The sequence below is a fragment of the Podarcis melisellensis genome (assembly GCF_964234715.1).
Source record: "Podarcis melisellensis genome assembly, chromosome: 2".
NCBI classification, from domain to species: domain Eukaryota; kingdom Metazoa; phylum Chordata; class Lepidosauria; order Squamata; family Lacertidae; genus Podarcis; species Podarcis melisellensis.
The window spans coordinates 31854610-31881703 of record NC_138529.1 but is presented as its reverse complement, the minus strand read 5'-3'; the positions used below and the strand labels follow the sequence as shown (position 1 = coordinate 31881703).

Genomic DNA, 27094 nt, shown 5'->3' with positions numbered 1-27094 from the left:
TGTAGACATGCCTGTGCTTTAGGTACATGCCTGAAGCTAGTTATAAAATGCTAGTAAATACAAGCATTTTGCCTGCGTGGTTTTTACTGCTACTGTTGTTGTGAATCAATGCAAGATTATAAATCTTATTTTACTAGTTGTTGCCTAATTGCCATGTTTTTAATTTTGCTGCCAAGGATGAGATTTTCATCATCCTCATCATCATCATCAAACCTTTACTGGCATCACATACAAACATTCAGAATAAATAGGACAGTGCGATCTCATCGCTATTAGGATGGGATTTTGAAACTCTGTTTAACCCACACAGGTGGGCACCTGGGGGGATAACTTGCAATCAATATATCCTCTCCTATCCATTAAAACCTATATCATGTCATCTGATCTGGTGTAAGGCAGCTTCGTGTGTGTGTGTGTGTGTGTGTGTGTGTGTATCGGTAGCAGCTGTTCACTGGGATCCTAAGGATATTATACAGAAGCCCAAATACATTCAATGGGAGTTACTCCTTAGTAGCTGTACTGAACATTGCAGCTTTAAACTCTGACCATGTTTTAAAGTTCCACCAAAGTATCACCTATATTACCATTATTATCCACTTGTGGTTATCCCTGTTTTTACCCTAACTTTAACAACAGCAATAAGTTTACTCATTTAATCAGCTTGATTATCTAGCAGTGAAATTGCTTATGGTTTAGGTTCAGCCAGTGAGTCCATTTTTGCTTTGGATGTCTCTGCATGCCATCCTATCTGGCTTGGAGCATTCATGTGACTCGTTTTCACAATTGCCAGGACAGTAGTTCTCTGGAGACCAGGCAAATATGCACTCTCTTGTTTCTCTTGCCGAGTTGGACTCTCCTGGAAGCCTCTTACATAAAGCATAAATATTTAAAGATGAAAAAATGAAATCCTCTTGGAGCACTGCAGACACAGACACACACTCCAATCAGGGTTCTCGAAAAAAGGCATCGGCCACTTTGAAGCTCTCCCAGCAAAGCTGAGTTACTGGGGCAGCATTGTTGGCACAAGAGACGGTTTGGTTCCATAATAATCTGGAGACCTGAGGTTGTTAGATGTATTGCAGAGTCTAGGTTTTTCTGTACACATATTTCTAAAGACCACTTTGGGCTTTGTGAGTAGGATGGAGCTGCAAAGCTGCTTGCTGAGCACCCAGTATCATAGATGGCACTGCCTTACACCTTAGTTAATAAGATCAGCAGGAATGGGAGCGCATCATCTCTCTGTTGCTCAGATTCAGAAGTGGCACCACCTTCCTACTCTGGTCTGTCCTGAATGTACCAACAATGATTACAGTGTGGTGTTGATTACACAAGGGAAGGCAGAAGAAGGTAGACCAAGATCTTTTCAACTCTATGATTCTATCCACTGGAGGTCAGCTGGCCAATTTCAGGGGGACCACATATGGGCTGCTGCAAGAACACAAGACTCTATGGCCCTTGTGTTGATCCAGCAAGTCACCACTTAGTGCAGAGATGGCTAACTTAAGACCTTATTTATGTGGTTGGATTCCAGTTCCCATCATTACGGATCATATCCCATGTTATTGGAGGGCCACAAGTTCTGCAACCATGGCTTATAGTCGCACAAGCAAGAGCACATATTCAAGAGGAAAACTTAATTGCATCCCAGTCACAGAGTGGCCCTCTGCGTTCCCTCTTGCTTTGTTAAAATACACCAGCAGATTGCTGGGTTCTTATTATTAAAAAAGCACAGCATGCAAGGCAGAAGCCAGCCCACCTCCAGTTTACATGACCTATATTCATAATCATATGTACAGAGTGAGATCCCTTGTCAGAGTTAATTCCAAGAAGGACTGGGGCTGGTGGCTTGTTTTAAACCTAGGTGAGGGCTGAGACTTGTAACTTGATAATCACTGTTTTCATTTTGAATCTCTTTCTTGGTTGATCCTTTAAACAAGTCGTTTTTGCTCAAGCACAGAAAGGATTTCTGTGTCCCCAGATGCAAGGCAGTGCATTGTGTTCCGTCTTGGACAGAGAGAGGCCACTCCCTGAGAACCATAAAGGCGGCTCTACAGATTGCCTGCCTTTTTCAAGATGAATCAGAATCCTGAAGTCTCTCCCCCCCCCCCACTTCTCCCTTCATGTTATTCTCCCTCCTGTGGCCAACTCTGCTCCCTACCCCCCCTTCTCTCTGTTCAGTCATACTTCTGGTCGCATCTGCTCATAGAATAACTTTAATTTATATTCTTTGGACTGCCCCATAAACAGGCGCCCAGGAATAATGCAAGCTCTTTCATTACAGAGAACTGAATTAATATTTTCAAAGCTGGGGGAATTCGTATAGATGCTCCATGGAAGTTTGCAGCCTTCGTTCAAGCTTTGTTCCTCTTTATAGTTCTACCTGGGCTTCAGTTTTAGGCTGGACAGTGCAGCATTTGCTGCACTCCTTATTTATACATTTATTATACATAACGTTTCTATCCCACTAAATCAAGGAGAAGGGGGCATGGAAACTTCTCAAAGTGACGTACGTCATAAAACCAATAATCAAATCAAGGGTAGAAAGGTGAAGATCAGAAGAACAGGAAAACTAGGTCATATGGAAGGGTAAGCTAAAAACATTTTCGGCCGGAATCTAAAACGGAACATGGAAGATGCCTGCCTAATCTGCAAGAGAATTGAACCTCACAATCTACAGTGCGCTAAATGCCCCTTTCCATGTGGCAGCTGAATGGATGTCATAAGGGACAGTTAGCAATGCTTCTGCAACAGATCTCAAAGAACAAGCAGGAATGTGTAAAGAAGGGTGGTATTCGGGTAGACTGCTGCCAAGAAATTTAAGGCTTTATACGCTAGCGGTAATACCTTACAACCTGGGGGGAGGTGCTCACAGTGAAAGTAGTTGAGCAGTACAAGATGTGATAGTATAATACAATGCCCCTCAAACTCCCCTCCTACCCCATGGACTTTTTAAAAAATTGCTGGGTTTTCTTGGAGGACTGCTTAACAAACATTTTTGTTGCTCCACCAATTCAAACACATACATCAAATCTACTATACTTTTTGGGAAGTTTGTTTGTTCAACATGGATTTGGACACATCTGAAGATACTGTTGTATTATGCAAGAGCAGTGTTTTCACTTGCGTGAGGATATAACCAGATGTCATTTTGGATCAAGGGAGCAGACCAAAGCTGCTCTGATATCAGCTGTCGCACTGATTTATTTTTTGGTTTCTTAGAATTTTCAAGCAACCTGGAAATTAGTCTGCTAGTCATTCTTATTTTAATGATTTTAGTCTTGTCTTTCTAAGAAAACGGATGAAGAATTATGGAACAACAACAATGCCTTCTTCAGTGCTGGCATCTTCATTGAAACCAGCACATTGATCTTTGACATCAAAAAAGAGGGGGGAAATCAAGTGGAGGGTCATGTACAGAATCTCTCAAGGCAAATCTAAAAAAATGTAGTATAAACACCAACAACTGGGAAACACTGGCCTGCATGTGCTCCAATTGGAGAACAGCCTTTACCAAAGGTGTCATGGGCTTTGAAGATGCTCAAAATCAGGACGAAAGGGAGAAATGTGCTAAGAGGAAGGCACACTTGGCAAACCCTCACCATGATCAGCTCCCACCCAGAAACCTACGTCTCCATGTTGGAAGAATGTGTGGATCCAGAATTGGTCTCCACAGTCACTTACGGACTCACTGTTAAGACTGTGTTCATGAAAGACAATCTTACTCGGCTATGAGTGATCGCCAAAGAAGAAGGAGACAGATCTCAACTATACTGAATTCTTTCCATGGACACAGACTATTACTGGTTTACAGACCACAGTTTGAGACCCTCTTACCTCAAGAAAGCTGCCTTATATTGGATCCTCTAGCTTAGCCTTTCTCAACCTGTGGGTCCCCAGACGTCGTTAAACTACAACTCCCATCACCCCTAGCTAGCAAGGCCAGAGCTCAGGGATGATGGGAGTTGGAGTCCAACAACATCTGGGGACCCACAGGTTGAGAACCGCTGCTCTAGTTTAATATTTTCAACTCCTGATTGACAGGGGCTTTCTAGTGTTTCCCAGCCCTATGTGGAGATGTCAGGGATTGAACTTCAGACCTTCTGCAGGCAAAGCAGTGTGAGCTCTACCACCTCCATGGGCACAATGTTGACAACCCCTGGACTAGACGATATCTAGCTCGGCGTCAGCAGTCCTTTCTCCTAGCAGTGTGGAATATTGAGGGGCAGATAATGTTGGGGAGTGTGAGCCAATTCACATGGGAAAAAGGATAAATGAATAATGCAGGACAGGTCAGGGAAAGAGCAGGGGGGAAAGTGGAGATTAGCACCCCTAACAAGATATGATAGCTATCATCACGCCTTTACAAACAGCTCCTGACAAGAGCTGTTAGCTCACTGGTGAGTAAAGCAAATATACTGACACACTCTGAAGTGGTGCTGTGACCTTGTCACTGCCTTCGTTGCTGGTGGCTCATTGATGTGCCAAGTATCTGAGGGAGGATGGTCCGAGCTGTGATGGACACCGAACCCCAGGAAAAGAAAAACCGCACTGAATAACAAACCCAGCAGGCTAGATAATCATTTCCTCATCAGCTAGAGAAAAGGCAAATGATCTGATACCTGAACAGGAAGAAGGAGGAGTGAGACACAGTGCTGATTTTAAGGTGTGGTTGAAAGAACATCAGATCTAGAAATGGTGAGCACGCGACTGCGTACAATGGGTGCTATTCAACTAACTTTTACATGGAGCAGACAGATTGAAATTAATAAACCTAATTTCAGTGGGTCTACTCTGCATAGTCCTAGTGTTGAGTTCCATTCCATGTGTTTCCTGTAAATGTGATAACTAGGGCCAGGCTGGCCGCACAGCAGAGTGAAGCAACCTGCTTCAGGCAGCACCATGAAGGTGGGGGAAGATAAATTAAGGCTGAAATTGGTGTATGAAAGGTGCAGCATGCCTCCCCCAAGCTCCAAATGTGGTCCCTAATCAGTGCACAGCATCATTGGGGTTTGTGCTTCAGGCAACAAAATGTCTTGGGCCAGCACTGGGGAGAGCCAGTCTCCTCTGTTTTTGACAGTCTGCTTGTAACTGCTGCAGGAACTCATGGTACTCTGTTGTCCATATATAGAGTGTTCCACAGCACCTAGTAAACAAAACAAAAAGCCAAAGGCAAGAAGAGTACATTGTTTGCAGGTAAGCGTTTGCATGTAATGAGGAACGCTGAGTATGCTTGCTTTTGGTATGAGAGAGATAGAGAGGTTTAACATAAGACAGTCACTACAGGAATAGCAGTTTGTAGGAATTGCAGGTATGGCAGTTGCTCTTACATTGGCTGTAGGTGCGAGATTCCATAGCTCGTGGCAGAGGTCACTGTGTGAGATTGAACAGGAAGTTGGGAAGCTATACTATACCAGATCAGACTATGTATCCATCAGACCTAACGCTGACTACTGTGGCTACAGCTCTCCATGATCTTGGGGCAGAGAAGGGACCTGAAACATACAGAGATGCAGCAGGAAGCCTCTTCAGTAAGCACTTTGGGCTCACTGGGACTTTTAATTATTGCATTGATTTATTGCCCATGGGTGGCAACATAGGAGCCAACTCCTAGGGGCTGAGGTCCCTTAACCACCCCCCCCAATAAAATATTTGAGTGGGTTGCCCCCTCCCCCAAAGTGGATGGATAATGCCATTCAAATGGTGCATGCTACATCTTGTGATTGATTGTGTGGGGTGAGGTTTACCTGTCCATTTCCCCTAATATTTTATTCAAGTTGGCGCCCCTGGGTGGCACACACTTTGGGAACAATTGCTGTATAGTAGTAGGGTTTCAGGGGAGATGGTAACGGCTCCTGCTATTCGCATGATGACCAGATTGGCCATAACAAACAAGAATGCGCAATCCGTGCTTATGCCGGTCATTTACTTAAGGAAGAATCGAATACGTGACTAATGCTCATTCTCAAAGGACACTGTTTCCTGGTCACTGTGACCTGCTCTGACAGATCCCTCTGCACTGACTCCAGGTACTACCCCCCCATTGCTACCTGCGATTAAACAACAAGCACAGCCTGATTTGTAGCAAACCCTCTACGCCTCGTGATTGCCACGCAGAGAACACAGCGAACCTGCGTTCCTGCTTACCAAGCTGTCAGGGAACCTGGCCCGTCTCCCAGTCTGGGAGGCCTCCGATTCTCCATCCTCAGAGGAAGGGACACCTTGTCAGAACGGGTGAGGTCTGAAGGTGTTGTTGCTGCTGTTGCTGAGGCCCTGCATGCCCCGAGGAGCTGGCGACCCTGCGATGGAGCTGGCTTCTGTCCTAAACCCTCCCTCCTCTCCTTCTTCCCCTTGCTGTCAGCTGAATCTTCCACTTCTGCTGAAGGCAGGCAGCCGGCAGGCCCGGGAGCACCGGAGGGAGGCTGAAGGTGAAATTCTCCAAGGATGACAACCAAAGGCTCCTTTCTGCAAGTGCTGAAGATTCTGGGCTGCGCTGAGAAAAATGTAGCTGTAATTTTCTATCTCCTCCTCCTCCCCATCCCTCTCCACCTCCCTCTGGATTCCCTTTCCTTCTTGTCTCTGTCATGTCATTTGAAGCTCCCGTTTTTAGACTTTAATGAACCTCTCAGTTACTGCCACTAATGCAAGGCCATATTATGGGCTTTCATTAGCAGGCCATTTGAGATGGACTTCTTGTGATTGAATACAATAGACAGCCCCCAAATGGGCCTTGGGGCTGGCGGCGCACCTCCCAGGCATTTGGAACAAAAGCTCGCACTTCTCCGATCCAGCTTCTTCTTGGATAAATGAGGCTCAGAGATCACTTTTAATCTCCTTACTACAAGGTGGGCCTGCTACGCCCCGCACCAAAGCTCTCCACAAGTAATTAAAGGGCTGGTTGTTGGCCACTAGGGAGAAGGCAGAGCTCGGGGAGGTGGAATACTAAAACGGGGAGGAGGTTAGGTCTCCTCCTCTTGTTGCTCTCAGTAGCCAAGTCACCAAGAAGGAAACTGGGAGGAAAGAGCAGAACAAATAGAAGAAACTTGTATATTGTTGCACGCCACCCCAAACTCCGAGTGGTGTGATATTCCAGCGGTTCCAGGTGCTTTCTCAGGGTTCGTGTTTCCTTTTGTGAATGAGGCACAGCAGAGACTATGGTGTCTGGTTCATTTATACATATATACAACCTGAGCCGATGATGGAGGGGTTCACAGCATCAACACCCCAAAAGCATACTTCTTCTCCCATAGCTGCAGCCTTGGATTCAAACAAACCAAACATTGCTGCGCAATATTTCTCTGACTCTCTCTCTCCAGCTTGCTGCTTTTTCTCTAAGTCACATCATTGCTCTCAGAACTCTCTTCTCTTTATCCTTTGACGGAGGGGCTCCCACACATTTGCCATCTCGCCTCTTAACCCTCACTGCACCAGAAGGCTAACCTGGCTATTCCAATAATTAGAAGCCTTGATTAAATTTAAACACTTGCTGGATCCAGAGATTAGAGGAGCCTGGCACACATCTGATCACCCCAAACTCACAATAATATATATCCCCCCACGTCACCCTGTTGCCAGCAGTAGAAAGCACTGCTGAGAGGCAACAGGGAGAAATGCATGATATGTCTGCCAAAGCAATATGTTTGGTAGTCCGCTGGCAGAGTGGAAAGCACAGAGGCCAATGACAGCCAGAGCCTGAACCGATAAATGCTAGAGCCAGTTATGATCTTGTTCACACCCTCTTCCTTGAGTTGTTCTGCAAGTTGGTATGGAGGAAGAAGCTGACAGGCCTCTTCTATGTGACAGCCCTTTAGTTATTTGAATGGTGTTCTCCTTCCCCACTAAGTTCTTCTCTTCTCCAGGCCAGTAGGAGGATTGGAACTGACACATGTGTGTAGCCAGCATATGTAGCCTGGATAGCTCAGTTGGTTAGAGCACAGTGCTGATAATGCCAAGGTTGCAGGTTCAAACCCCATATGGGGCAGCTGCATATTCCTGCATTGCAGGGACTTGGACCTCAGAGTCCCTTCCAATTCTATGTGTTTTCAGCCCCCCTGCCCACCCAGCCTAGCTGCTTGGTTTCTCTGCACAGATCTTCAGCCTCTTTTCCATCCAGCAGGGGGTGGTGCAAGGAAAGGAACACAGCCGGGAAGGAGCAGCAGAACTGCTTCTAACACAACAGGGTGTCGCCGAAGGAGCTGCTGGTGGTGTCCCTACCAAACAATGAAGTAAGCTAGGACAAGAAAACAAGCTAAATATGGTCTAGCAGTGACATGCCAGCGTCCCAGCTGAGTGCAACTGTATTTGGTATGCCTTGAGAACAATGCAAAGTCAAGCCAAGCTGCCTCACTCCACACCTTTCTCACAGCCACCAAAACCTGGAGTGACCGCAAGAGCGTGGCCTCTCACGCAGAGTGCTGGAGATGATTCGGATCGTGTCTCTCTCTGCCACTTTCCAGTCCTGCCTGTGGAATGATAACTCTGCAAAACACTGGCCTGCCGTCTCCCACTGAATGCTATGTCTTGGCCAGATATGCATAGCCGGCTGGGTAACTGCTCTTGCTTGTAACCAAGAGCCAAATTTCCCCTCTTATTCACTCACAATTATAGCAACAGCCCGGGGAGGAGGAGGAGGGGAAGAGTGGTTTTGTAACAGAACAATGCAGGCCTCTCTGATGGCAGAGCCTCTGACTAAGCCCAGGCCGAGATCCTTGTGTGATGGGACTATAGACCTAGAAAATGGAATATGCTGAGATGGGTTTCCTGCCTGTTTCTGTGCCAGCCAGAGGCAAGGATTTCTGTTTAGCCAGCAGAGGGCACTGTGGGGAGTTTGATGGAGAGGCAACTATTAGACTAGGTCTTTGTACCAAATGCAAAGAGATGGTAGAAACAGGGATTTTTGGGAGGTGGGGGTGGGGAGGGAGAGGGGGACTGAGATTGCTGTCTTTTTATTTCAAAACATTGGCGTCTCATACTGGGCACATGCTATTGAATGTTGAATGGCAGTTTGTATACAAGATAGAGGGGAAATAGATATGTGAGAGAACTTGTTGCGGGTGGGTGAAATAGGAGAGAGTTTTATAAGGCTGGTGGAAGAACCTCTGTTCAAAGTACAGTATATAAGGCTGGGAGCTTGTGTAGGTTTGGGGAGAGGGGGGTGTGTGTGTGTGTGTCGAACAAATCTAGTGTTTGGCTGAGATCTTGGAAAGGTTCACTACATTTGCCTGCTCTGCCTGGTCCCCTGTGGCTGGGATAATTCACGAGGTCACTGTTAGCCCCTGGAGAGAGAGAGAGAGAGAGAGAGAGAGAGAGAGAGAGAGAGAGAGAGCGCGCGAGCGCACTTGCGTGACTGTGGCCGGGTATGAAAACAATGCAATGAGAAGCTGACTGAAGCACTCCAACGCATTGGCTTCATTTCATCAAAGCATTCAGATCAAAATCTCACAAGCGGAATGCAAATTGGAAGCAGATTTGGGCACAGCGACGGCAGGCAGGCGTTCAAAGGTAATGTGTGCGAGCGTGCCTGTGCAAAAATAAATAAATAAAAGGCATAGTTGGAGAAGTATGGTCATCTTGTCAGCCCCGCCATAAGAGCAGCTCTGCTAAAGATATGGATATGGAAAATAGGGGTGGTTCCAGTGCTCCCCCCTCTTTTTTAATATTCAGGGGTACTCTTACTTTCCTATTCATATTGAAATACTGCCCCTCAATGAAGCCAAACTTAGATTCACAAAAGGTTTAAGGATTATGCATACCCCTGCGTCCCCCCAGAAAAAAGGTGGGGTTCATGTATTGATTCATTGCTATTTGAGCCAGCTTGCAGAGGAAAGAAATAGGACCTGCTGGAAGGCTTTGCAGAAGTTCTTAAGGTTGTGCCCTGAAAGGAGAATGCCTCATTTATTATTGAATTGTATATTTTTGTGGAGAAGGCCTGTATGTAAGAGTGGATTAGGTTTTCCCTTGGGCTCAGTGACATTTGCAGTGACCAAGTGGTGTGACTCTATGAATGGCATGGAGGAAATAAATCTCTCTCTCTCTCTCTCTCTCTCTCTCTCTCTCTCTCTCTCTCTCTCTCTCTCTCTCTCTCTTTTCTCAAATGGGCTTATCCACTGGAATCATAGAATTGTAGAGTTGGAAGGGACCATGAAGATAGTAGATCCAGGATATGGGGCAATGTTTCTTCATGCAACACACAGTTAACCTGTGGGGGATTAATTTACAAGCTGGATGTTTTGACAGTTATAAGCCCAGACCATATTTTGAAAGGATTCAGTAAACAGGACCTGTTGGAGCTGGAGGTTGGGATGACTAGAACACAGGTGGTGGTGGGGATAACCCCCAGGATGAAAAATAGCAGGTTAGAGCCCATTGGAAACCTTACTCCAGGGTGTTGCCGGCAGTGAAGAAAATTTACTTTTTCACTAGCATAGTATCTACAAAATGTTCCCCAGCAGAGCTAGTTCTTAGAGAACTCTTGCAGTCCCTTGTGGTCAACCCACAGCACCATCAAAACCCCCACTTGTCTGTGGGACACTTTGTAGATAATGTCGCTCACATCATCTCTGACATGGGAAGCTATTTTGATATCAGAATCTGTGTTACAAGAGATCTTGATTTGGGCTTCTTGCAATTGCTTGGATGAGCTGCAGTTGAGTGCAAATAAGGGTGCAGACCAGGCACTTGAAGAGCTTTGAGTCATAACATGTCCACTTGACCCTTGCCTAAGGTTGGCTGGACTGGTCAACAGAACAGTCAATGCCTTTCGTTCAGTAGATCCTGAGCTTGCCACGTTGAAAGAGGCTGTGGCTCAACCCCTGGTGGGCATTAGGGCCATGCACGGACTCCTGATCTGTTTCTGGAACCTATCCAATTCTTTGGAGCAGCCCCAAACTGATCTGGGACAATCTGGGGCTGAGTTGACCCATACCTGGGCCACAAACCATTTTGGGTGTCTTGTACAGTTGTGCAGTCAGGAATGGGGGAGAAGGAGATGCATGTAGACTGCCTAAGCATCTTCTCTCCCCCATCTTCTTGCCAGCAGACACCCCACCACCACCATGTGGCAGTCCCAGATCACTCCAGGTAAACCTGAACTGAACTGAGGTGATCTAGAACTGACTCAACCTGATCAACTGAATCCTGAGTTGAACCAAATTGACCCAGTTCAGTTTGGGATCCAGAATATATATTTATATTTAGACTTCAATCATTATAGGCAAGTCTCAGATTTCCATTTGTGGGCAAAGTTGTGGCATCGTCCAGGTATTCCTGAATGAAAGTAGTCTAGTCTGTCTGCTTTTAACCCTGATTGCCTTGGTTGCCCTGATGGATGAATTCTACTGATATAATCACCGATGGTATTCTTCCTGGACCACCTTTTAGGATTGCAAGATTGAGGCACCATTTTGCAATCAGTTTTCTCCATTTTGGACAGCAGGTTTCAGAATGTAGTGCCGGAGAGCTACTGCTCCTTCCCATACGAATTATTCTCCAGGGTTCTACAACATTTAATTTTTGTCTCCCCTGCTCTTTAACACCTCCATGAAATTGTTGGGAGAGGTTGTCGGAAGGTATTGGATGAGATGTCACCCAACTCTATCCTTTTTATCAGATTCAGGTGTGAGTGAGTGTCTCAAATCAGTGATGGGCAGAATGAGGGTAAAGAAACTTCAGCTCAGACAAGATGTGACTGTTACTCCAGGCTGTCACAATTTTATGGGAGTGACTGGGAAATGCACCGAATGGTGTGGAATGAACAAATAATCATTGGAAAGGCATGTAACCACCATGCGAGCAATTCAGGAAGAATGCTCATTTTCATATAACCTCCCTGCAAATAACATAGAATGAATACTCAATAAAGACTGGACATAGTCTAACAACTGTGTAAGCTCTGAACAAACAAATCAGGATAAATGCTCTATGAATGTTGGAGGAGCCTAGAAATGGGCCAGATATCCCCTACACACACACTTTTGCAGGATCATTTATCCCCCATGACAGTGGGGGGGGGCATTTTTTGGCCACTTTCAGGTGGACGGTAACAAAAACGAAAATGGGAGCTTGCCATGTTGAGAAGCGGTAACAGCAGACTCCATTTTTTAAACTAAAAAAGCGCTCTTCTGCCACTTCAAGTGACAGTGGAGCTGGAAACAACAGGGTGGCAGCCATTTTGAAAAACAAACATGTAATGCCCCAGGGAGAATAAATGCATCATAATTTTTATGATGATTGATTGGTTGATTAAGACTGCTGATTTATTTGATGCTTTCTACCAGAGTCTCAAAGCAACTTAGAACAATAACATTAATACAGATATACAATCCATATAATATAAAATAATTAGTAACGTGCTCAAAGTGGTAGTCTACTAATATCAAGTAAAGAATAAAAAAATACCCTTTCCCCCCATATTCTTATACAAAAATAATCATTAAAGATCCCCAGTTAAATAGCTCCAGTATTAACATGGAATGAACGAAAACATCTGATTTAGTGCCATTCCCATTTGGGCATTTTATAGCCGGAGATTGCTATGATGCTGGGCTGCTGCTTACAGCTCTGTGATGGTGGAGCTTTCTTTGGGAGGAGGGAAGATATATATAAGTGGAACCTTCTGCTGCCTCTTTTCAAAATGGTAAGTCCCCAACCCCTGGGCATTTTAATTTTTCATTACCACATTCCCAGTGCTGTGATTGGGCATGATGTTTGGCCCACCTCCAAACTCTGAAAATAGAGGAAGGCTCAGGGCCAAATACCAGGAATCACATGCTCACCTGAGGACCAAGCACATAGAGAGGTGGTACTTTTTTGTGCTGATGGGCATTTTCAGCTGTTTGATTTTTGATTAGACATTTATCTTGAATTTATTATCTGCTTTTGTTATTTTAAATTATGTTTAATATTTTTATAGCATACACTGCCTTGATACATTTTAAGATGTGGTGGTGGTGGTGTCTGTCTACCTATAACTATCTCCTACAAGCTGAGTAATTCAAAAAATATTGACTTACTGATTATCTGGGCGACAAACTAGACGCGACGATAGAGATGCAAATAGTAGCTGTGGAGTGCGTGTAGGAGTAGCAGCGTGGGGAAACAGGGTGGCAACCTTCCCCACTCTTGCTGATGAAAACCCTCTCTGAAACTGTTACTTGCCCTATTAGGGAAAACATATGCGTAAGCATATGTGCTCTCACAACTCCAATCATTATTTTTAGTGGTACCCTAACTGAACTAGTTATTGTGCTAATTTCTGACTTTTGTGTGATTGGTGGAGGTAGTGGTAAATCTGGTGTAATCTGACACATGCACACAAACGCCCCTCCAATGATATTCTATCCATCTCACTGTGATTTTTATTTATTTATTTTTTTTACCCAAGAGGCAAAAGACACCATATTAAGTATGAGTGTTCCCATCCGTCCCTGGAAGGAAATCTGTGTATTATCTCCCATACGTCGTATTAATCTTCTGTATTGCTGTTTTGACTACCATTTGGGTTGATCAGCTGCTAAAAACAACAACACCCTGGACCTTGGATAGACGCAGCGGTTTCTAGTTATGCTTTTTATTAAAAAAAAAAATTGTGTGTTTCTTCTTCTAGGGTTCTGTGGAGAGAGGAAGGGGCGTTTCAGACACTCCCTTGGTAAGCATGCAAAAACGAAAGAAAAGAAAAGGCATCGCTGCAGACTGTTTGTTCGCAGAATCCTGTTTCCATGGTGACATTCATTGCAGTGTATGTATATGTGAGCCAATAGTGCAAGCCTGAAATGTACTGTACAGGGGAGGAAAACCTCCCTGTCCTCATTGAGATGCATCTGAGAGTGTTGCTCTGCTGAAGGGGAATCCCGGTTTCAAACGGAGGAAACCCTGGCTCAGCCTTACCTACCAGAGGAGAAGGAGCTGAAACAGGTGGAAAACAGTGTGTGTGTATATTTATATATATATGAGAGAGAAATCAGGAAAAGGCCTCCATTCTGGCTGTCCAGTATTTTTTGGGGGGGGGCAGAAAGTTACACACACACACACACACACACACACACACACACACACACACACGAGCTAGGATAATACATCATCTCCCCCCCACCCTCACCCCCACAATTGAAGTTACTTAAGGCCTCATTTTCCTCCCATCCTCAACCCCACCCCCCACCAATACTGCCGGACTCATTCTCGGTGATTACAAGTATCTCTCCCAGAGCAAATAATTATAGAATTAAAACCCAATCCTTTTGGTCCCTTAATAGCTTTAGCCAATCTGTCAGCGTCTGCCTCTGTGCGATGGGGGAAGAAGAGGCAGGAGAGAGCTGTTATGTAAGACCTCAGCGGCACGTGAACTCCCTTCCTCATCACTAGTCACATCCCTGAGAGAGCTTTGCTCTCTGGAACCTTCCAAACTACCCACCGCCATCATCCAGCCGCATGCCAAGGTAAGCCTGAGGTGCCGTGTGGTGATTGTTAAAACAACAACAGCAACAGCAGCAGCAATAAAAACAGCCCAAAGCTTGGGGCTTTGAGATCACTTTGGACCTAATTTCATATATACGGTACGTCTCCAATCCTCACGCAACCATGTCAGTTTCCCCCTGAAACACACACCTTAGGGATTCATGGATGTTTTATGAATTCTGCTGTTCCAGTTTTAAGGGGGGAAACCTACTTTCCCATGCGTATGCTCTGAAGGCATACATTAGGAGATTGGGGTGGGTCTGCGAAGACGCACCATGATGTTATATTGTTAAGGCTAAACAAATCCCAGCATGGCTGGTTAGTGACTTATTAGGAACGGCTTTTTTTCCAGGTGGAACTCACTGGAACTCTGTTCCAGCACCTCTCAGGTGGGCACTATTGCCATTACAGTGGTACCTCAGGTTACATACGCTTCAAGTTACAGACTCCGCTAACCCAGAAATAGTACCTCGGGTTAAGAACTTTACCTCAGGATGAGAACAGAAATCGTGCTCTGGTGGCATGGCAGCAGCGGGAGGCCCCATTAGCTAAAGTGGTGCTTCAGGTTAAGAACAGTTTGAGGTTAAGAACGGACTTCCAGAACGAATTAAGTTCTTAACCCAAGGTACCACAGTATAAGAAAACCAGAGATGTGTTCATAGTGAGTTCCAGCACCTCTTTTTCCAGAGAAATAGCACTGATTAGGAGACACCCCCACCCCCGGAAGCTGCTCTGAATTTTCCAAAGGAAGATCAGGATGGAAAAGCATAATTGTATACATTTCATGAATCATCATCCAGATCTGTGTGCTCCCTGAATCCGAACAAATAAGCTTCCACCATGAATCCATCTGCTCTGAGATTCAGGTAAGCTCGTTTTCCTGACCTTTAGCAGGCTCTCGTCCTGGGGGAACCCCTAGCAATACTTGCCACAATTGCAGAGCCCTTAAGGGAATTCCCAGAGGAATTGCAGGGAAAATAAGAGGGTGGCGGAAAGCTGTTCCTATAAAAGAAAACCACATCTCATTTCCACCTCAGCATCACCTGATATTCCAGGGACAATAGTTGAAGGAGATGTTTAATGACATAGAACAGGATAAGGAAAAGGCAAGGAACATACCCACAGCAGAATTAAATGAAACCATAAGCCTCTCATGTTCACGGCGCTATTCGGCTTGAGGCAGTAGATTACCTTGGAGTGTGCCAGCTCCCTGAAGGCAAGGAACTTCCCCTTTATTAATTTATTCAAACCTTTCCGTATTGAATAGCAAGATGTTTCACAGGATAAAATCAGTGCAGCGAAACAACAACATAGGAAAAAATGCCAAAGATATCCAACATTTTCAATAGAATGGGCACTAAAATAATTACACCTCATACTTATCCACAATGGAAGATGCTACCTCGTTCTAGGTTTGTGCCTTTCCCTTTGTTTTGTGCGCTCTCTCTCTCTCTCTCTCTCTCTCTCTCTCTCTCTCTCTCTCACACACACACACACACACACACACACACACCTCTGTTCCATAACTAGCATGGTTGTGTACAGCCCCAATCTTCCATGATTTTGGCTTCAATGTATATTAGTTGTACGTGAAACGTGGTACCTAGGTCTTACATTTCAAAATTTCAAAAAGGGCAAGATCAAAGTTGCTCTCTGGTTCAGGCATACTATAGATTGCCATGATGTTCAAACCAGGCAAATGATGGTTTGTGCAAACCATGGTGTTTGCATGCAAACCATAAAATTTGCTTCCAAGCCAGAAAAGGGAAGCAATTCTGGTTTGAAGTGGGTTTTCAGTTCCAGAGGAAAACTACAGTACACATGATTCAGATGTTACAGCAAACTATGGTTTGATCAAATCAGACAGGAAGGAAATTTGAGCACATAAATGGAGTTGTAAGAAACTGAGCCAAATTATAATGGATGTCTGGATATATATATGTGTGTGTATTTTTAAAACCAGCTCTATTATAGACATTTTCTTTCTTTCAAGTCACACTCAAAATCAAGCAACATTTTTTGTCCTTGTTATATTTCCATGAATGCATACATTTACATTTTGGATCATTATCATTAGGCATTGTTAGAACACTTTCGATACCTTGAAAAAGTGTGAAGAACTTGGAAAAGCTCCCCCTTCCCTTTGTTGTGCGTTGCTTGGAACAAAATGTTGGAAATTCAGCTGAGGGTGGCAATGTGGCTGTTTCCCTCTGATGTGATTGGTGAAGCTCCTATTCAGTGTAGTGTGTGAGAGAGGAATCTCAGAGCCAGTGGCCAAATATGGCCCTCTAGGTTTCTCTGTCTGGCCCTTGGCACTCTCCCCAGGCCATAACCTTCACCAGCCCTAATTTGCACCATCCTTGGATTCCCCCCCCCAAGGTGGAATGCGTCCTTGAACTCTGATAATGAGGCAATAGTGGGTGGATCAAGAAATGTAATTTTTACTTTTGTATGGTAGGCTAGTTCCTGCACTCAAACACCCCTCTCTATCCTCCATGCAGGCAAGAAAAAGGCGTCATCAGAGTTCAAGGACATATACCAGCCAGGCAAAACCACTCATGAAGGGTGCCAAGTAGGGTTGGCAAGAGGTGTGGGAAGTGTCCTGAGGCAGAAGGGCTTGGAGGGCCACATTGCTTCCCCGCCAGGCCTGATGTACCTTCCCCTGCTATAGAAACTGATGCTGGCATGCAATGTGAGTAGTCGCCAGATCCTGATTATGCATAGTGGGGTAGCCCCACATTCCTGCCCCTACTGCTATCTTGACCCAAAGACTGGTTGAGAATTGCCAGGGTGGGTGATGGTTGTTGGAGAAAACTAGATTTAGATATAGTGCGAACTTGGATGGGTTTGTGGAAGAGGAATTTGCAATTTTGTTCAGCTCTTTAGATAATAATATATGGGAATATTTCTGGCTGTACTTTCAATCTTCAGCCCTGTTGTGGTATTTTACGAACGCAAGATATTGAACTTGGGCAGCAGCAGCAACAACAACCTGAGGATATCCTCCTACTATAAAATTGCCAAAACTTTTTAGTAAATTCCTGCTGGGAGTTCTGATGATGACAGGTGGTGAGGAAGTGCTTTCCGCTGTGGGTTTGCACTGTGCCTGCATATGTAGTTTATATCTACAGCCGCTTGTCCACCTTTCTTGCTTGAACGGGAAGCAAATGGGAGGTAAAGCTTGTCTGAGCTCTTGGTCTTGTTCCTTGGCAAGGAACGCTTCTAGAAAAACATCTAACAATCCCACTCTGGACAAAGCTGAAGTTCATCTTTCTTTCTTCACTTCTTTTTCTGTTATTCTCATCATAATTAATGCCATTTGGGTAGCTGAGCTATGCAAGAGCTTGAACTGTCTATGCTACACCCTCTCTCTTTCTCTCTCTGTGTGTACACACACACACACACACACATACAGTTCAGTTACAACATGCTGCTTGTAATCTGCTTTAATCTCTTTCCTGGACTGGAAGGAAATGCCTGGCTTGCGGACGCATGGCTCTGCCAGACGTGTGGCTCTTGGCTGTATCGGAGGCAGAAGAATTACCCTGTTCCCTGCCCTGACCTTTGCTCAAAGTATGGCTTGGCTTTGGTTCACTGAGGAAAGTGTTTACACAGGTCTGGCTCAAATGCTTTTTAATAAAGCATTCAGCCCTTCTAAGGCATTGTCCTCTGATAAACCCAAGCATACATTCCGGGCGGGGCAGTGGTGGGGGAATGCGAGAGAACTGACCCCTCTTCAGTTTCTGCACCAAAACACTATGAACTTTGCTGCGGGACTGAAAATGAGTTTCAGGTCAGCTGAAACTACAAGTTCCATGTGTAGTCTGAAATGCCATCCTGATGTATTCGCAGTTGGTGTGTGTCAGACTGTGTGTGTGTGTGTGTGTGTGTGTGTGTGTATACACATACACCCCCCAAAAAACATTCATTGGATCAGCATTCAAATTCAGCGTCATTATGGAGATGGTGAGAGAGTTAGTGTGCTGTTCCGGAATAGGAACTTTTTTTCATATGTGGTGGGCATGTAAAAAGGTTAAAGAGTATTGGGAAATGATTTATAACGAGATGAAAAAAATGTTTAAAACAACTTTGCCTAAAAGACCGGAGGCATTTTTGCTAGGAATCATTCAGACAAAGGTTTCAAGGTGCCAGAAAAACTTATTTATGCAATGGCGAGCTGAGTTTTGTTAGCCCAAAAATGGGAAGTGAAAGAGGTCCCAGGTAAGGAGGATTGGCAGGTTATGATTATAGAATAGGCAGAACTAGCCGGCCTAACATATAGAATAAGAAAGCAAGAAGAACATGTATTTAAAGCGAAGTGGATTTTTTTATTTTTTTGCTGAGTATTATACGGAAAATAATTGCACACAGTTGAAAACGCTGGCAGCATTAAAGTAAATTCAACCATATAATAAACACTTGAGTGATGTAAGATAGGAGAACTGAATAAAATGGCTATAGTAAAATATACAGGGATGGTGGATAATGAACCATAGAAGGGGAAAGAGGGAAGTCATTGAATGTATGGTACTATGCAAGATGTTTATTTTGAGATGTGAAATTGAAAAATTAATAAAAACTATAAAAAAGGAGTTCTAGACTAGGACCGGAGGACACCAGGTTCAAATCCCCACCCAACCATTATGCTCACTGGGTGACCTTGGGTCCATTTCTTTTAGCCTAACTAACCCCATAGGATTGTTATGCATATAACACGGAGCAGGAGAGCCATGTACATTACCTTGGACTTCTTGGGAGAAAGGAGGGGGTATGCATGCAATAAATTAATAAAGTAATATAACATCATGAGGTTGCTTGTGCATCTGAAATGGGAGCAGCTGTGGCTTTTACTTTTCTCTCTGCTTCTCAGTGAAAATCAAATGGAAATGCATTTGGCTTCCACAGTGCCAGGATGAAAAAGATGGAACACATCACCACTTGTGATTCCTATTAGTTATAAATTCCTAACTCCAGATGTCGTTGTTATCATACATTACATTCGTGATCATTTGTGCTCATGATGGTATCAGGTTGGTTATACACAATCTCACGTCCCACACTGTTTGCACCGGCAATAGTTATTTTGGGGGGAGGCATACCTTTATACTTATTCAAGTCCAGTCAGTGCATGTCCTGTAACATCCTCTTTGAAATCCCCAAAAGGTTTTATGTTGCATTTTTTTCAGGGAGGGGTTGTTGTTGTTCCACTTTTATTGTCCTGTAGTGCAAGAGTTGCTCCTCCAAATTGCAATAACACGATAGCATAGAGGAAGCACTGTAATACCACTTGTTGAAAGAAATGGTGTGTGGACAGCCCACTACAAATCCGCCATGAATGCACTATTATGGTGTCAACAGCATGTTGCAGAATAGACCTGCAAAAGACTCAAACTGTTCTGGAGAGATTCTAAATGTCAAAAGAAATTTGGCCGGTAGATAGTGCCAAAAACAAAAAAAAACCCAACAACACCCCACCTGAAAATTGACTGAGAAATCAGCTTTAAAATCATGACCTTATGGTACAACGGAGCTCATAACAGCCTTTTGATTTTCCAGTAGAGTAATAGTTATTGTTGCAAATATATTCTGCTTTGTTAGATAGGTGTCTTCTTGCCTATCTGTGATTTAAAATCCACAGCAAAGCTGGGTTCTCATGTCATGGAAGTTCTCATGTTCACCTGACTTAGAAAAGGAGTCTGGATAATGAGAAGGAAGCTGCCTTTGACTGACAGTAAGCTCAGGCAAACTTGGGGGTTCTTTAGAGCTGATTTCCTTCCAACCCTTAAGAAATATTTCACAAAGACCTTTTAATAGTCTATTTCCTTGCGCAATATAGCATGCATCTAAACTATTTGCATTATCAAAAGTTCAGATCCATGGCCGTGCTGTTTACATGGGACGACATTGCCACGAGTCGGTAACTCTGTGGAATTTTAGCAACGAAAAACAGGGTTTTTTTTTGTTTTAAAATTAGTTACAGTATCACAACCTGACTCAGAAACTTGCTTTGGGCCAAACAAGTACCTCAATGATCAAGTGTTTGTGTGTGATGTGATGCTTATAGCTAAAATGATTAGAAAATGGTTTGAAACTGCTTTCAGATTATGTGCAAAGCACTTTGAGATAGTAAGTGACTTTATATGTAGCATGGGACTTCCGGAGGCGGCGCAAAACGGCAATGGCGGTCCTCTTTACTCAGTGAAGAGGGGCTCCGCGAAAAAGGGTCCTCCGCTACGGCGAAGCGGAGACCCATCCAGATAAACCGTAGGCAGAGCGAGCCTGTGGCCGTGGGACTCGGCGGGTGCCAGAAGCCCCCCCAGAAGCGAGGAAGGGACCTCGTAAGAGGCTCCGGATCGTGAACGGGGGAGCGGCGCTGTGAGTTCATCGCTCTTTTCGCGGAAGTGAAGCCGCGCTGCTGTTGCTGATGAGCGCCGACCTTTCTTCTTGAAAAACATCGAGATTGGCTGCAATCTACCCGTGAGTAAGGGGTACCAAAGTACTGATTAAGGATTAACTTAAATTTGTCTATTTCGGCTGAAAACGGGAGGCGAGTAACAGGAAGTCCGCCTTCCGGTCCTGCTAATCGGAGCAAAGCAAAGAACCCGATGCGGGCTGAAGCGTTAAAGAGATTTTGAAAGAAGTAAGAAGGGGCATTAATAGACTGTGTGTTTCTAGAAATTGAAAAAGAGTGAAGAAATAAATGTTTTGGTTCAGTGTGCTAGAGAATCTTCCTCCTATTGTGAAGAGATGTGGAATTGAAGGGGATAACCGAGTTATTGGACTGCCAGTGTTGCAAATGAGTACTGTCAGGCTGCTGAAACTTTTCTCTTAACATAAACTGTTGCATTGATGGATACACTATCGCTTTAATACTGTCATCGAAACCTCTCCGTTACCTTGTGGCACTAATTTGAAACAGAACTTTCTGAAATCCTCCTTTCTGAACTTGGGGATTTCAGTTGAAATAGGAGCTTTGATGGTGGAAAAGAAACTTTCTTTCCTTTGAAAACCCCCCCTAGTGGATTTGCGGAGGCATAGTGGTCTGGGAACTGTATCTTATTGGGATTTTTTGTGGTTTAATTGTTTATACTCTGGACTTGCCTTTCTCATGGATTGAAAGACTATTTGACCTTGAACAGCAGCTGTGGAATGAGTGGCCCAGCGAAAACAAGAGCAGCTAAAGCTAAGGAAGCTTTAGCTGAGGAAGCTAAAGAAAAGAAAAAAGACAAGAGAGCTGGGCAGCTTGTCCAAACAACCTTGATTCATCATCGTAGATCCTCGGTGCCAACTGTGTTGACGGCGCAGGAGGAGGAAGTTGAAACGCCTGCTACAGAAGAAATGGCAGCTGGAGGAACTGATCCAGTCTTGAAACAAATTTTGGAACAATTGGCACTTTTGAATAAGAAGGTGGACGATCAGTCATCTAAAATTGATAGAGCTACATCTACTATCAGCAAGCTAACAGATCAGGTTTCGCAGCACACTCAGGCTATTGAGAAACTGCAAGGAGCTACGGCGGAGAACTACAAATTAGCTGCGGAAGCCAATCAAAAAGCTGAGCAAGCGTGCAAGAAGGTGGAAGAGATCAAAGGGGAAGTAAGACCTCTGAAAAGACAGGTAGGAGAACAGCAAGCCTACCTGTCAATGGTGGAACTGAAAAGTAAGGAATGTAATCTTAGGCTGAGGGCTGTCCCAGAGTTGGAACAGGGCAACCTAGAGAAATTCTTGACGGAGCTGTTTTCTAAATTTTGGGGGGTTGAAGAAGATAAAGATTTCAAGATTGTGACGGCCTTCAGACTGGGAAGATCGGTTAAGAAAGATAAGTCCAGAGACTGTTTGGTTTGTTTGAGAACAAGAGAGGAAAGAGACAAGATATTAGGCCAACACTTTAAAAAATCCCTGGAAGTCGAAGGCAAAAGGGCAGAAATTTATAGAGATATTCCTAAATATTTGTTGGACCTTAGAGCCACATACACAGACTTGGCCAAATTGTTAAGATACAACGCAATCCCTTATAGGTGGGAATTTCCTCAAGGTCTGTCATTCACCTATAAAGGAAAGAAGGTAAGAATTAAAACACCAGAAGACCACCAGAAGTTCCTACACGACAACGAGGAGGACCTCCAAAAGAGAGCCGTAGATTCTTGGCCTCCACCACCGGGATTACCACCAGGATCCATACCATCTGGAGGCGGCCCGGCACCACAGCTTCCGGAAAAGGACGATAAACTAGATACCCAACTGTGATACCCAAGAAGTAAACCGGGATGTCTCTACAGCTTCTTAGTTGGAATATAAATGGCGGGAATTCTCCAGAAAAACGCAGAAAAGTATTTCATATTTTGAAAAAAGAACAATTGGACATTATTTGCCTGCAAGAAACACATGTGACAAGACTCCATAGAAAAGTGCTAATCAACAAAAGGTTAGGCCAAGAATTTATTTCATCGGATAAAGTTAAGAAAAGAGGAGTGGTGATTTATGCAAAGGAGAACTTGTCCCCAAAATTTGTATTTAAAGACGAACAGGGCAGAATTTTGGCAATTGAAATCCAGACACAAGGTGAAAAGTTTTTAATTCTAGGAATCTACGCCCCAAATGATGGAAAATCGGAATTTTTTAAGAAGCTGCACGAGATTATGCTGGACTATTTGGACTATAACAACATTATCATGTTGGGAGATATGAACGGTGTCGCCTCAGTGAATATGGATAAGTCACAAAGTGCTAATATAACGAAAGATGGCAGGCTTCCAAAAACCTTTTTTGAAATGACTGACAATTTGGATTTGATCGACATATGGAGGATCAAGAACCCTCTAGGGAAAGAAGGAACTTTCTTTTCTGAGGCCCATATGACATGGACGCGAATCGACCAAATATGGATAACTAGAGGGCTGGCACCTAAGACCAGAAAAGTGGAAATCTGCCCAAAAACCTGCTCCGACCACAACGCCTTGAGAATGGAATTGAGACTAAATACAACCGGATCGTTCAGATGGAGAATGAATGACGCCTTGTTAAGGGATCAGGAGATTGTTAAGAAGGCCCAAAAAGTTTTAAAGGACTATTTCGAAATAAACTTAAAGACAAATGTGGAAAAAAGAATAATTTGGGACGCAAGCAAAGCAGTGATAAGAGGGTTTCTAATACAACAGAACACGATTAAAAAAAGACTCTGGAATGAAAAGAAGGAGAAGATCTTGGAGAAAATAAGAGAAGGAGAGAGAAAACTGAGATCCAGGCCTAAATCAAAGGAAGTATTGAGAGAAGTGAAGTTTTTCCAGGCACAATACTCGAAACTGATAAATCAAGAGGTGGAATGGAAAATTAAACAAATGAAACAAAGATCCTTCGAATCTGCAAACAAATGTGGAAAATTGTTAGCCTGGCAGTTGAAAAAGAGACAAAAACTTAACACAGTTACAAATCTAGAGATTGAAGGGAGAATGGTTCAGAAACCCGATGAAATTAGAAGGTCCTTTCAGAGATATTTCAAAGAACTCTACTCTCAAAGGCCACAAAAAAGCTTAGAGGTGGACCAATTTGTTATAACTAATGGATTACAAAAAATACCCCAGGAAATGAGAGCAACCCTGAACTGTAATATTACAACCCAAGAAATTGAATGCGCCATTCAGAACCTCCAACTGGGCAAATCTCCGGGACCTGATGGGCTTACTTCCAAATATTATAAGGTACTGAAGGACTCATTGACACAACCATTGCTGGAAGTTTGTAACCAGATTATGGAGGGGAGGAAGGCACCGGAAACGTGGAAAGAAGCTTTCATCACGTTGATTCCAAAACTAGAATCTGAAAAAACTCAACTTAAAAACTACCGTCCTATCTCACTCCTAAATGTGGATTACAAAATTTTTGCAGACATTTTGGCAAGTAGGTTTAAGAAAGTCTTAAATGAAGTGATTCATAAGGACCAAGCAGGCTTTCTCCCTGGTAGGCATTTATTTGACAACACAAGAAACATCATTGACATTTTGGAGTTTTTACAGATTAATTCAAACACAAGAGCGGTGTTGATTTTTATTGATGCGGAGAAGGCCTTTGACAACATTTCTTGGCTGTTTATGAAGAAAAATTTGGAAAGGATGGGAGTAGGGCGGGGGTTTGAAAATGGAATAGAAGCAATTTATTCAGAACAAAAAGCCAAATTGATAGTAAACAACGTGGTGACAGAGGAGTTTAAAATTGAAAAAGGGACACGACAGGGGTGCCCTCTATCTCCTCTGTTGTTTATTTCAGTCCTGGAGGTGCTACTGAACATGATTAGAAATGACCGGTTGACACAGGGAATTGTGGTCGGAGAGAAACAATATAAACTGAAAGCTTTTGCAGACGACTTGGTATTAACATTACAGGAGCCAGCCTCTAGCACTAAAAGAGCGTTAGAATTAATTTCTGATTTTGGTCGGGTGGCGGGATTCAAGCTGAATAAACAAAAAACTAAAGTTCTAGCAAAAAACTTGACAACTACTGAAATAGAGGAGTTCAGAAAAGAAACAGAACTAAATGTGGTTAAAAAAGTAAAGTACCTAGGGGTGCACTTGACCTCCAAAAATTTGAATTTATTTAAGGATAACTATGAGAAATGTTGGTCAGAGATAAAAAGAGATCTGGAAACATGGTCAAGATTAAAACTTTCCTTGCTGGGCAGAATAGCTGCTATAAAGATGAATGTATTGCCGAAAATGCTATTTTTGTTTCAGTCCCTCCAGGTCGTGGATAAGGTGGAATGTTTTGGAAAATGGCAGAGGGATTTATCTAAATTTGTCTGGCAGGGCAAAAAGCCCCGAATAAAGTTTAAAATACTAACAGATGCGAAAGAAAGAGGGGGGTTTGCCCTGCCGGACTTGAGGTTATATTATGAAGCTGCAGCCCTCTGCTGGTTGAAGGATTGGATTCTATTGGAGAACACCGACGTCCTTGACCTGGAGGGATTTGATAATGCTTTTGGGTGGCATGCATATTTGTGGTATGACAAGGTTAAAGTTCATAAATTGTTCAAAAACCATATTGTCAGAAGGGCAATTTTCATGGTCTGGTCAAAATATAAAGACTTATTGGAGAGTAAAACTCCGAGGTGGCTCTCACCGATGGAGGCCAAAGCACGTAAAAGACTCAATATGGAGGCCCACTGGCCTAAATATTGGGAAATAATTGAAAAAATTGGAGATAAATGGAGGTTACAGAGTATGGAAAAGTTAAAAAACAAGGTGCGAGATTGGTTGCATTATGCTCAAATCCAGGAAGTTTTTAAAGCAGACAAAAAAGTGGGTTTCCAGGAGGAAAAATCGAAACTAGAAACAGAGTTGCTTGAGCCAAAATCTAAGCTAATTTCGAGAATGTATAACTTGCTGCTTAAATGGAACACACAGGATGAGATTGTCAAATCCTCTATGATAAAGTGGGCACAGGATTTGGGGCATAACATTATGTTTGAAGACTGGGAAAGGTTATGGAACACCGGAATGAAATTCACGGCATGTACTGCCTTGAAGGAAAACATTATGAAAATGATATACCGGTGGTACATGACCCCAGTCAAGCTTGCAAAGATATATCACCTGTCCGATAATAAATGTTGGAAATGTAAGGAAGAGGAAGGGACATTTTTACACCTCTGGTGGACCTGCCCGAAAGTGAAGGCCTTCTGGGAAATGATACATAATGAACTAAAAAAGGTGCTGAGATTCACCTTACCTAAGAAACCGGAGGCCTTCCTTCTGGGCATGGTAGACCAGAGGATGGTCAAGAAAGATAGAACTTTCTTTATGTACGCTACTACAGCAGCGAGGATTCTGTTGGCAAAGCACTGGAAGACACAAAATCTACCCACATTGGAAGAATGGCAGACGCAGCTGATGGACTATATGGAACTGGCTGAAATGACTGGCAGAATTCGAGACTCGGGAGAAGAAGAAACGGAGGAAGTTTGGGAAAAATTTAAGGACTATTTGAAAAAGCATTATAAGTTGTATGAATGTTAAAAAATGCTCCTCTCTAGGAAGGTATAGCTTCAGTATCGGCAAATTTCTGAATTGATAAATAAGACACTATAAGACAGAAGTGAGGTAACGAAATATTTTTATTGTGTGGAAATTAAAAATTAATGCAATTGTATTGAAATGTTCACATCAGATAACACGATAAAATGGAAGATATATTGTTATGTATAAAACAAGTTAACAAATTGCTGAGGTTTTGGTTACACAGGGAATGCAGTGCCCGGGAGATGGGGGGAGTCCATTGGATTCATGGAAGTATGTATTTGAAAGTGGAAATTTGTTTATTAAAAACCTAATAAAATATTTATAAAAAAAAATATATGTAGCATGACCAGGTGTCTGTTCATGCAGCAGGGATTATTCTTTCTTTCCTCCCCCTGTAGTCCCCTGCCACCCCCAAATATTATTTTTTTAGGAGGCTTGTGGGACCCTCTAGAAAAAGCTTACTTTGCCTGGATTTTCACTTTTTGAAATAAGGCAACCCTATGCTGAGTGTCGCCTTCCATGCAATAGGGAAGAGAGACACTTAACTGCGGACTCCTCCTATGTTTCTGCGGCAAGGTGGATGTAGAACTAAATGGGCAGATCCAATCCCCTGGTCCTTCCCATATCATTGTTGC

At 43.6% G+C, this 27094-nt stretch overlaps 1 protein-coding gene across 3 annotated transcripts in view; it reads left to right on the top strand.

Annotated features, from left to right (window-relative positions):
- The window catches only part of LOC309363550 (uncharacterized protein), a 98461-nt gene that overhangs the window by 24709 nt on the left and 46658 nt on the right, over positions 1-27094 (top strand). For 2 of the 3 annotated variants that reach the window (XR_014165382.1, XR_014165383.1), the window contains exons 2-4: positions 13601-13732; positions 14247-14429; positions 15136-15314. The exons of the other annotated variant lie outside the window; for it this stretch is intronic. The gene's annotated coding sequence lies outside the window, so the exon portion shown is untranslated. The remainder of the gene's footprint in view (positions 1-13600; positions 13733-14246; positions 14430-15135; positions 15315-27094) is intronic. 3 annotated transcript variants of the gene reach the window in all.